Source organism: Giraffa tippelskirchi, chromosome 12, assembly GCF_054371585.1.
Source record: "Giraffa tippelskirchi isolate mGirTip1 chromosome 12, T2T-mGirTip1v1.2.pri, whole genome shotgun sequence".
Taxonomy (NCBI): Eukaryota; Metazoa; Chordata; class Mammalia; order Artiodactyla; family Giraffidae; genus Giraffa; species Giraffa tippelskirchi.
The window spans coordinates 79,170,040-79,183,197 of NC_137286.1; the positions used below are offsets into that span (position 1 = coordinate 79,170,040).

A 13,158-nucleotide genomic window follows, 5' to 3' on the forward strand; every position below is an offset into this window, starting at 1 on the left:
AATATAGTTTTCTCTTTCATCATCTATTTTCTGGAGTAAAATTATTCTCTCATCTCTTATCATTTCCTCTCTGTATCAGTGAAGATAAACTATAAATAAGCAGTAACTTGTACCCAACTAAAAAATAACATTATAAAAGTGGGTTGTTTTTCCAACTCTGAAGCTAAATATTTATAATTAATACTTTTAAAATAATAATTCAGAAGTCAAAATTATGTGTTTAATTTTTACTCTTTGTTTTAGCTACAATAAATTTGTCTCATTGCCTCACAGATTATCCCTCACCATGAGCTAATTGTGCATTTTTTAATCTCTGTTTCTTCATCTTATTTCTACTTCAACATTGACCTGACACTGTTTCCTTCCTTCTAAGTTAAGCTCCTCTATCCTTTAGTTATTCTTCTACTTAATTTAGCCACACATAATACACATGCTGATTACTTAAATAGAAATCATCAATACAGATTTCCCATATATATATATATATATATATATACTATATATATATATAGTTATGTGCTTAGTCGCTCGCACATGTCCAACTCTTTGCAAACCCATGGACTGCAGCCTGCCAAACTCCTCTGTCCATGGGGATTCTCCAGGCAAGAACAAATACTGGAGTGGGTTGCCATCCCCTCCTCTAGGGGATCTTCCCAACCCAGGGATCAAGCCCAGGTCTTCTGTACTGCACATGTATTATTTACCAGCTGAACTACCAGGGAAGCCCATTCATATTTAATTACATCATATCCCAGAAAATTCTATTTTGGCATATTCCTATATGGAAAGAACAATACAGTCCTATATGGTTAGCTAATTCTCAAGAAAATAAAATTCTCTTAAATAATATGACTATATAAATAACATACAAATTTCTTCCAGAAGCCCTATAGAAAATAATTTTTATTTTTCACCTCAATTGATTTTTTTCTCATATTGCATGATTTTCCTTAAAATCTGCCTTCAGTTGCAACTAGAGACCCACCAATAATGTCTCTTTTCACTCTGTTCTATGATGATAAGGGGGAAAAGTTATATAATTGCATCAATTAATTAAACATTCAAGATAACAAAAGTTATAGTTTATGTGAAATTATAATGAATGTGTTACTAATGAGAGTCTTATTAGCAAAAATAATTCCATAACTAATTCCAAGGGAATTAATAACTATTATGGCATTATTTTAAAGTTTCATTTTTATATAATATGAAAATGGAAATTATTAGAAATTTTATTACATTTTATGTCAAAACGTTATACTTAGGTAAAATCAGTATTCTTCTTTTTAGTTCATCTTAGTATCATTAATAATTTAATTCATTTTTTATTTATGTGAATAAAAATGGAACACCTAATCTGTTAACATTCACAGCTAATGTAGGTGTGAATTATAAAGCATTTTCTATTTTTCCTCTAGTATCTTTTGAATTATAATTGTGGTGTTCTGCTGTCTCTGTAGATATTTTCATTTTCCTTAAATATTTTTATATGATAATTTTGAAGAAAAAAAGATTTAGAGACAAACTAAGAATATTCCTTCTTTCGCTTATTCATCAATTTATTCAGCAAATATTTCTTAAATTCATGCTACTCTAAAGTGAATACAAAACATTTTGAGAAAGCTTGTTCTTTCAGTGAGCTAGTTATCTCATTTTGAAAGCGTAAACTGAAAGAAATACTGTGATACCTTACCACTGTGTGTCTCAATTTTAGTTTTGTTGACTAAAACTAAAATCAGCAGTGCTGGTTAATGCCATTTCTCCTATTGTTCATCTGATTAGCACTCTTTTTACATTCACAATTGTCCTTTTGTTCAACCTAGGTAAACCAGAACTGAAATCAGAATCAAGGAGGTTGTAACTGGCAGGCAGCATGTGCCATGCCATGCTAAGTCATTTCAGTTGTGTCTGACTCTTTGAGACCCCACGGACTGTAGCCCACCAGGCTCCTCTGTCCATGGGACTCTCCAAGAAAGAATACTGGAGTGGTTTGCCAGTGCCCTCCCTTCAGTGAATCTTCCCAACCCAGGGATTGCACCCATGTCTCCTGAGGCTCTTGCATTGCAGGCAGATTCTTTACCACTGAGCCACCAGCGAAAACCATACTACTAAACAAAATGTGTCGAAACTCAAATTTCATGACAATTGTTCTAAAGTGATCCTATTTGCTCAGCTATCTCCCATCCAATCAATATATGACTATGCAAGCAGATTTTATCATAGATTTTTACCCAAGATTCCCAGAGAGAGGAAGAATATCCTAGTTTGACATGTCATCATGCTAGCTCTTGAGCTCTCAAAAGGCAATTTATCTGAAGTCTTCTCAAATTTTAATAAGAAAAAACATTTTCTCTTATCTCTACATCCACATCAACACTTTCTATTCCCAGTCTTTCTCATGACAGCCATCCTAATAGGTGTAAGGTGATATGTCACTGTGCTTTTGATTTATATTTCCCTGATGATTAATGATGTTTCGCATATATTCTTGTACTTGTGGTTCTTTTGTATGTCACCTTTGAAAAAAATTGCCTATGTAGTTCCTCTGTAGTTTTTAATAAATTTTTATATTAAGTTGCATAAATTCTTTCTTCTATTTTTAATTTATATATTTTAATTTTTACAATGTTATGCTGATTTCTGCTATACAAGAATGTAAATCAGCCATGACTATATGTATATCCACTTCCTCCCTAGCTTTGCCACTCCCCCACCCCTCCAGGTCAGCACAGAGCACCAGACTGGGCTCCCCAGCTCCCTCCTTCCCTTCTCACTAGCTCTGCATCTTACACCTGATAGTGTACACATGTTGATACTGCTTTTATTTATTTTTATCAGAACATGGTTTATAGGTAGTTTATCCATTCCATAGCTTGCCTTTCCATTTTATTGTTTCTTTTGCTATGCAGAAACTTTATCTACATAGAGTCCCACATAGTCTTCCTTGTGTTGTCTGTGTTTTTTGCATTACATCCAAAAAATTATTACCCGGGCCAATGTCAAGGAGCTTCTACCGTATGTGGAAGCTAAAATCCTTCTAAGAAATTCTAGGAATTTAAAATGCAAAATTCTGGGAATTTTATGGTATCAAATCTTATGTTTAAGTTTCTAATTTCTATGAGTTGTGTAAGATAGGAATCTGATTTCATTTTTTTTCTGCACATGTTTATCTTTTATTCTCAATACCATTTGTAGAAGAGATTATTCTCATTGAATGTGCTTTCATTTCCTTGTCACATGCTGCTTGAACATATATGTGTGGGCTTATTTCTGGGCTGATCTGCTTCAAGGATCTAAGTAACTGTTTTAAAACCAATATCATACTGTTAATCATTACTATAGCTTTGTAGTGTTTGATGCCTCTGGCTTCATTTTGCTTTTTCTGAATGGTTTTGGCTATTCAGGGTCTTTTGTGGTTCCTTACAAATACAAATATTAGGATTTTTTTTTATTTTTCTAAGAAAAATTCTATTGAATTTTGATAGAGATTGCATTTAACTTGTAAATGGTTTTGGGTATTATGGACATTTTAACAGTAATAATTCTTCCAATCTGTAAACATGCACTGTCTTTGCATTTGCTTGTTTTCTTCTATTTCTTTCATCAAAGGTTTTAATTTTTATTGTACAGTTTTTTTATTTCCTTGATTAAATTTATTCCTAACTATTTTACTTTTTTAAATCTATTGTGAATGGGTTATATTTTTTTTTTCAGATGCTTTGTTGCTAGTCCGTAGAAATGCAACTTTGATTTTTTTTTTCTTTTGATAGCCTGTAGCACTTTAATATGTAATACTTGAGGTACAAGAAAGCTGCATCTAACATTGTTATAAATAAATCAAATCAGTCATCAAGGGCTCCAGAGGGAACAGCATCTCCATAACCTCCTTGCTCATAATCTTCATATAATTTAATAAGATCATCAATTTAAAGAATGATAATTGCAGTTTCAGTTGCAAATTTCAAACTCTTAACTTTAACTATGGTTGGTTCAACCTCCCCCCCTTCTTGTTTCTTGTCATGATATATATCATTGACCAATTCATTTTAGATTTGTGCATTTGGGGTTAAGTTGAGCCTCGTTATGGGAAAAAAAAAAAAAGCCTCTCAATTTTGCAACCAGATCTGTGGAGTCTTGGGCAGCATTAACTGTCAGAGTATTAAGAACAACAAGATATCTTGCAAACTCCGCCGTAGCTAGCTGTCCCCAGGTGTCCATGCTGGTTGCCTAGTTCTGAGGCATATTGAAAAGGCCACCTCTACAACACTCCCACCTGGAACCACAGACTGTGACTCCAAAACTCTCTTCACCACACAAAGGGCACCATGTAAGGAGAGCTCCATCTCGTCACACGTGGAATCATTTGCCCCGTGTAAGATGATTGATGCAGAGGCAAGAGCCTTAGTGTTTATAACCAAGATCAGTTCATCATCACAAATTCTCTCTTGTACCACCTCTTCTACTTGTCCCACCGTTGAAACATCAGAAGTTTCTTCACCTTCCAAATTGGCCGGGTTGACAGAATAGTTGCTCTGGAAGCTTTAGCAATGCATTTAAGGTCTCTTAAAAACTCTTCCAACTGCCATAGCACCAGGCTCCACAAAATACTTCAGACACATATCACCAATTCCACCAGTGGTTAGAATAACATTGGCACCAGTTGCCAGGATCTTCTGTATTTGCTCTTTGGTGATATTTGATTCTCTCTGTCTAATCTGGTCCAGGTTCTCAGGGTCTGTAATAACCACTTGTACACCAAGCTTCATTTTTGTTTTCTGCAGGCTGAAGTCAAGGCAAGCAATTTTTACATTAACTATTCTCTTGGGCATGTCCTGGGATCCTACCACATAGTTGAGCATTGATGTGCATACTCTCCATCTGACTCCTTCTATGGGTTTTGAGAATATTAATGGAACTGACTGGATAGAGAGGCTGAACTCTGACATCTGTGTATTTAATAGCGAGCAAAGCATCTACCACCATATTTGCTAAGAAATCACCATTTATTCCAATGATTTTGGCAGCATTAATCAGGCAATCCCTTCCAAGCTCATCTGTGTCAATAATCAGGTTTTCATTGATATAATGCACTGCTTACTTGCAAGCAAGTCAATAGCCACTAATAACTGATGTGGGATGAATTTTCTGTTTGATCAGTTCATCTGCATTTTTTAGAAGTTCAGTTGCAATAATAACCATGGAGGTGATCCCTTCTCTGACTTCTTTGTTTTGTAGAAACTTTGGCTGTAGCATGCTCTACCTCCAGTAGCTTCAGGATGGTTGCACCATGATTAATAATGGTTACATCACCAATATCATCCACTAACAATTTATCCAAGCCCACTGGACCAATAGAACCTTTCACAATATTGGCAACCAAAGCTGCAGCCATGAATTTCTGGGAGCAGATCACCTCCTCAATGCTGTGGTCCCCGAAAATGGACAAAAGCCCCTCCACCCTCAGGGCAGGGCACATGTCAGATTTCACTCACATTGCTGGCAATCAGCCTCTCTGCCTTGGGCCCGGTGGTGGCCATAGCACTGCCTGCCCAGGGTTGGCTGACTGATTTTTATATGTTAATTTTATATCTTGTAACTTTACTGAATTCACTGATTAGTTCAAGTTGATTGAGTTAGGATTTTCTAAATATATATGTTTTGCAGAAAGTTTTACTTTCATTTTGGGTTCAAAGGATGAATCAACAAAAGAAATCTCTCATTACACACAAATAAACAATTTTAATTTTTAATAGAGGATTATTTGACTTAATTTCAATATGCAGTCATTAAAAGAAAAGAAATAGAAACAACAGAGAGAAGTAACAACTCATACATATCACCAAATTGGGATGATGACCTACATCCAGTCTTGAACAGCGCTGAGAGGTCCTGAATGACAGCAATCCAGAGTCCCAGTTGGGAAATGGTCCCAAATGGGAAATGGTCTCACTCCATGGGTGATACTTCAAATTGCAGTTTTGAGGTCTACCGCTTATAACACCAGGCTGCAAACTGATATCATCATCAATTTGTATGTAAAAATGCAGCTATGGTTTTCCTTTAACTTCTATAATGCTGTTTGTTTTACCTTGTGAATCACAAGATTTTCCAGACCTCAAGGGGTGCTGGCCAGGTCTCCCAGGGTTCAGGAAATTCCAAGACCCACTCCCTCTCTAATCTAAGTTTCCTGTTGACTTACTGATTGCAACTGATGTGCTTACAGGCAGACATGTAGTCCAGGCAGGTTCCAGGTAAGGTCAGAAGTTGAGGTTGGTCAGAAGCTGCTCTCCTGCTTCTGAAGACCGAACAACACTACCTCTATGTTAATGTCCCTGATCATATAGGATAAAGTCATTTGTAAAAATAACAATTTTATTTCTTCCTTTCTGATTTGAATAAATGTTATTTCTTTGTTTTGCCTAGTTGTTCTTACTAGACCTTCTAGTACTATGTTAAATAAGAGTGGTGAGAGTGTTATAGTGTGATTTCTATTTTTAAGGAAAAATCTTTCCATTTGTCACCGCTGAGTATATTAGTTGTGGGTTTCTCATACATGGCCTTTATTTTGTTGATGTATATTCCCTCATAAATTCTAAATCAGTTCTACACACACACACACACACACACGCAACTTTATCTTTTGCTTGAGAGAGAGAGAGAGGCTTAAGATTGGCTTCTAATTTATTCTGTTTCACTGAAAATAACTTCTTTCCTTGATAAGTTTAGAAAAATGGATGGCAGAACTTTAACGAAAAAAGTGTCAGGGATCTGGAATGAAGACAATCACCTTTCCTGAGGTGGATCTCTCTCCGAAGTTAAAGGGCCATGGATCATTTTTTGATCTTCACTTAAACCTAGCTGAAGCTCACCTAGTCTGGAGGCACAAGCTCCCTTGTGGTGTTTAATGTGGTGTCATCTGTATTATCTAATTAATGGGAGCATTTTGTAATCTTAGAAAGGCTAACTAATTGCCAGAACTGATGTTTCTTCCCTGTAAATGAAGATATTCTTACCTTATATGGAGGGTTTCTATAAGGAACAAAAATGTAATGTGAATAGCAAAGTATTGATACATAAAAAAATGCACAATAAGTATTTGTACTGTTATTTTTACTGTTAATGTATTCAGAATTACCATTTTAATGTTAATTATTCTATGTTCATGTTTATATTTTTATTAACTAAATATTATTCAAATACAGTTTATTATTATAAATAGTTATCACATAGCATACAATTGCCAAAAATTGTTGGACCATAGAGAAAGCAAGGGAATTCCAGAAATAACATCTATTTCTGCTTCATTGACTACACGAAAGCCTTTGACTATGTGGATCACAACAAACTATGGAAAATTCTTAAAGAGATGGGAATACAGACCACCTTACCTGTCTCCTGAGTGACCAATTATTTGTATATCAAGAAGCAACAGTTAGAACCTTACATGGAACACGTGACCAGTTCAAAATTGGGAAAGGTATAAAACAAAGCTGTATACTGTCACCCTGGTTATTTAATTTCTATGCAGAGTACATCATGCAAAATGCTGTGCTGGATTAATCAGAGACTGGAATCAAGATTGACAGGAGAAATATCAACAACCTCAGATAAACAAATTATACCACTCTAATGGCAGAATGTAAAGAGGAACTAACAAACCTCTTGATTACAGTGAAAGAGGAGAGTGAAAAGTTGGCTTAAAATTCAACATTCACAAAACTAAGATCATGGTGACTAGTCCCATCACTTTATGGCAAATACAAGGGAAAAAGTGGAAACAGTGACAGAATTCATTTTCTTGGGCTCCAAAGTCACTGTGGACAGTAACTATAGCCATAAAGTTAGAAGATTTTTTGCCTTGGAAGAAAAGCTATAACAAACCTAGACAGCGTTTTAAAAGGCAGAGGCATCACTTTGCCAACAAAAGTCCATGTTTTCCAGTAGTCATGTACGGATGTGAGAGTTGAATGATAAAGAAGGCTGAACACCAAAGAATGGGTGCTTTCAAACTCTGGGTGCTAGAGAAGACTTTTGAGAGATCCTTGGATAGCAAGGGGATCAAACCAGTCAACCCTAAAGAAGTCAACCCTGGATATTCACTGGGAGGACAGATACTGAAGCTAAAGTTCCAATACTTCAGCCACATGGTGCTCAAAGCCAATTCATTAGAAAAGATGCTGATGCTGGGGAAATTGAGGGCAGGTGGAGAAGTAGGCAACAGAGTATGAGATGGTTAGATAGCATCACTGAATCAATGGGCATGAGTTTGACCAAACTCCAGGAGATAGTGAAGGACAGAAGCATGGCTTGCTGTAGTTTACAGGGTAGCATACAGACATGATTGAACAACAACAGCAATCACATAGCATACATATTTCTTAACATCCAAGGATCTAAGAAAACAATGCAGTAGATCAGGTTCAGGCATTTACTATCAGTGCCCAAATGTGCTTGTTTTATTAAGATAGATTATATTTTTTTACATGTGTATAATAGAAATTACCTTTCTGACATATTTGAAGTTTTCAATTAGAAAACTGATCTAAAATCACAATGTGAATTTCTATAACACTATGCCAATTAAAGCCATCTTTAGCATTAAGAAAATTTTGAAGATAAAATTGGAAAATGTAAGAGCATTAAAATTATTTTAGAATAGCTTTCATTATATGAGATCAAGTTTTTTTCAAAAAAGAGGCTATTCATTAATAGAATTGAAAATAGTTGCTCTTTTTAAACTATCACACAAACAATGTCAATTGAAGTGATGACTTATAGGCAAGTAAAACTAGATCTAATTGAATCTAAGTTTAAAATCACATTGCTGTAGTTGAAGGAGTAGTCACAATAGTTCTGTATCATGCCCTTTTTTTTATTCTTCTATCTATTCCCACAAAGAAAATGAACATCAATGAAGATATTATTTAGATAATATGATTCTTTCCAGTAAAATCACAAGTGAATTAAATAACCATATGAATAGAATCTTATACTTTATTTTATCAAATGTAACATATTTAATAGTCATAAAAATTACTTAATGAAGTTGGAACAGGGAACTATATTTGTATGATCACACTAAAATAAAATTCTTCAGAAATATAGCTTTGTATTTCTGTTATTTTACTGAACGTGAGAATAGTCTAACAGCTTACCGCCTCTACACATTAAGAAAATTAAATGCAACCATGATGAAAACCAGTGTCAAATAGAGAGTAAATAAAATTGTGAATAGAATTCTTAAAGATGTCGATTACACAACAATGAAATTTTAGATTGAGAATTAAGGGTAATTAGAGTTTTTTGTGTTACTGAATTCTATCTTAATCAATGTTGGGAAATGTTTAAAAATTTTCAGCCCAACAACCTAAAACATCTTTTTAATGCAAATCATGTTATCATTACCAAAAATTCAAATTAATGTTCAATTTATTTAAAATAATTCAAGATATTTTGTCAATAATTTGGAGTGTTTTTCCTAAGAAACCAAATGACTATTATATATACAATAATATCCCTAAATGGATGTCAAAAGATGACTTATTTCCAGTATACAATGAGTCCACTCACCCATCAGCTTCCTAAACTAATACCCATGAGATAAAGGTAATAAACAAGCAACCTCTCATTTAGCACAGAGTACTTGGTGAACCATTCTTCACACTGATTTAAAAACTATGTATTTTAACAAAGCTTTCTAATACATCAATCATTTCTAAACTATTTCATATCACTAGCTCTATGTAAGAGATGGTTAAAACAAATAAAGAAATTCTGTATAATTTTATAAGATTAATCTAAAATGAATTCTTAGTTTAATACATTCTAGTGATATAATACAGGCTAGAGTTTATACTCATGTGATATAAATTCTGTGGATATGTAAAGATACAAAATTATGTAAATAAAAGCCAACATACTGAAGAAAATGCAATTTATCTACTAAGTAAAGCAATTGAAAAACTTTTTTTTTTTTTTTTCTATTTCTCCAGCAGGTCCTGACTTTGGTTTTAGGCAATTATGCTTTATTCCATTTCAAAATTCAAAAAGACTGATAAAGACTCAGGGAGATATTTGAATCTAAAGTGTCTGTTATATACCCAACTATTTTAACCCTTACTACTAGACATAAGCCAAATGGAGTAATCTTGAAATATTCAATTAGAATCATATATTACCACAGACTTTGGAACTCTACCTCTATGAAACTGAGGGACATGATCAGAACCCTTCAGAATCTGAAAGACATTCATATTATAGTTTGTATTAAATTGCTCTCTTAGGAGACAAGACTTTCAAAATAGCAGAAGATGGGAAGATGGAACACTCACAGATATAGTGTCTCCTTTTCTTCTCTGGGAATTTTCATTGGTCCTTACTCCAACTCTCTGGGGATCTGATAATCACATCTCAATAGAAAGCACTTATGCTGGCCATATTGTTGCCTTTATTCTAAAACTTTAATCATATCAGGGGGAAAAATGAGCCAAAATTTTTACATAAAGCTTGAAAAATAAAGTTTCAAATTATACTAATAACTTATTAATTAAATAATCAAATTTATACATAATAGTTTTTATAATTTATTTTAAATACAGTAATGCATATATATATGTTCTCATTGAAGTCTCACAAATACCTATATAGCTAATTATTGTCATACAAATTTCACATGAAGAGAACAAATTTTATCACTGACAATATGAGAACTCAATTGTTTGATTATGAAGCCCATAAGTTATGTTCTGACAAGCAGTAATTATAAATATGTAGGGTCATATATTTAAGTTTTTGTATATTCTTTCCATATATATTACCAAAAATTATCTATTGGTTCTGTTTTAATATTGCAATAACTACAATTGTTGAGACAAGAACAGTCAAAATAGTGTATTAGGAAACTTACTGAAACCAGGAGTGAGTCACCAATAAACAGACTCCGCGCATAAATCAGTCTAATATGGAAAGATTTTGTTGTCATTGCTGTTGTCATTGTTGTTGCCTCGTATTGTTTACTTTTCCTTTCTTTTTAAAACCTGGGTAGGAATGAGGTTTGGAGAATGACATCTTATGCATTTTTGTAGGATGAATTTTCATTTTTATTCATCTCAAAGTAATTTCTAATTTTCCTGTTATTTCTTCCCTGACTCATTAATTATTTCTGTATGTCTAATTTTCACACATTTATGAGCTTCTCAAATATCCCTCTGTTCCTGATTTCTAATTTCTTTCAAGTGTGGTCAGAAAATATTCTTTGAATGACTTCAATTTTTTTTTTAATTTATTGAAACTTATTATATGACCTACCATAGGCTCTATTATGGAAGAGTTCCATGTATATGTAAAAAGAGTGTGCATTCAGTTTTTGTTTAAGTGGAGTGATAGGTAGATTATGTTACATATAATTAATTTATATTCTTATTCAAGTCTTCTATTATTGATCTTTTGTCTAGTTTTGTATCCATTGCTAAATGTGGGGTGCCACAATTTCCAATTACTAGAAAAAAAAAAAGATTTTCTCTTAAAACCTCTGGAAGAATGCAAAGCTTCTGATATGTTAATTTTAGTACAGTGAAAATTCTGACTTACGTAACTAACTATAAGGTAAGTTAACATGCTTTAAGTCACTAAGTTTGTGATAATTTGCTACAACATAAATGGGAAAATAATACAGTAATTTAATTCAATGAGCTTCCAAAATTATGCTCGTGTAAAGGTGCATTTCCTTCCCAAAGATGTCTGTACTGTGTGTATCCTTCTTGTCATACAAATTATGTCTTTGTTCATCATGTCCCATCAGTGCAGATTTATATTTGCTTTATTCATGTGCCATTTTAATCAGCCAACAAAAGGAAACTACATTTACATGCTCTATTTATCTCAGGAGTTATTTCCTTGTGCTTTGTTGTTCTCATGGATTCAACTTACTATTTAGAGTTCTTTCTTTACAGCTGGAAGGATTTCTTTCAGTATTACTCATAGGACAGGTAAACTAGTGACATTTCAGTTTTTGGTTACCTGTGAGTGGTATGAATTTCTTCCACACTCTTGAAGGGCCATTTTTCTGGGTATGAATTCTTGGTTAATTATCATTTCATTCAGGACTTTGAATCTGTCATTTCACTGACCTATGGTTACTGTGGTTTCTGATGAGAAATCAGCTGTTTATCTTACTGAAGATCACTCTTTAGTGATGCATCATTTTTCTCATGGTCTTTTCTAGGTTCCTTCTTTGTCCCTGACTTTTGATAGTTTTATTACAACACATCTGGGTATGGACCTCTTTTTTGTTTTTAATTTTATGCTACTTGATGCTAATTAAACTTTCAATTTGGGGGAGTTTTTACCGTTATTAAAATATATATATATTTCTGAGGCTTGCTCTCTTACTTCTCCTCTGATATTTCCATTACATGTATGTGGGTATACTTGATAGTTTCCCAAAAGTTTGAGAATTTTTCTTTATTCTTTATTTCTTCTACTTAGAAAGTCTAATTCCAGTTGATCTATCTTCAGATTTACTAATTCCTTCTTTTTTCTGTTTAAATATGAGGTTGAGCCCCTGTAGAGAATTTGTCATTTTAATTTTGCAAATTTTAGCTCAAGAATGTTTTTTTTCCTCTATCTCTTTTAAAAAATGTGAACTCTTAATTGACATTATCTATTTGATGGTCAAACATTGTCAATTTTTTGTTTATTTTTTTGAAAATAATATTCTTTACATTTTGTACATTCTCTTTGTCTAGTAGGTACACTATGTGATCTTCCTCAGTGAGAGATTTTGCAGACTTGTTTTTTTTTTCTCTTTATTTGTCACAATTTGGTGTTTACTTTTATGTCTTATAATGTATTTTTGAAAACTGAACTTTTTAAGTAATCTGATACGCCAACTGTACAAATCAGAACCAATCATTCCAGTGTTGAGTTTACTTGTTCTTGGTTGTTGTTACCAATTATTTTTCATAGGGATTTTTCTTAACTAACTCTGTAAAAGTCTATATTATTTTATTAATTTTCAGAGTTCTGCAAGTTTCATTTTTGCCATTTTTTCCAGGGTTCTCATTGCTTTCATGGATGAGTAAATTTTCAGACATCTTTACTTAGGCATTTTGAAATATTCCTCTCAACATACTTTTTTGTTTCAACAGAAAACCTCTA

At 33.3% G+C, this 13,158-nt stretch overlaps 1 long non-coding RNA gene and 1 pseudogene across 1 annotated transcript in view; one reads left to right on the forward strand and one right to left on the reverse strand.

Moving 5' to 3' along the window:
* The window catches only part of LOC145528569 (uncharacterized), a 57,016-nt gene that overhangs the window by 6,363 nt on the left and 37,495 nt on the right, over positions 1-13,158 (forward strand). The window lies entirely within an intron of this gene.
* On the reverse strand, positions 3,843-5,476 carry LOC145528412 (T-complex protein 1 subunit alpha pseudogene; annotated as a pseudogene).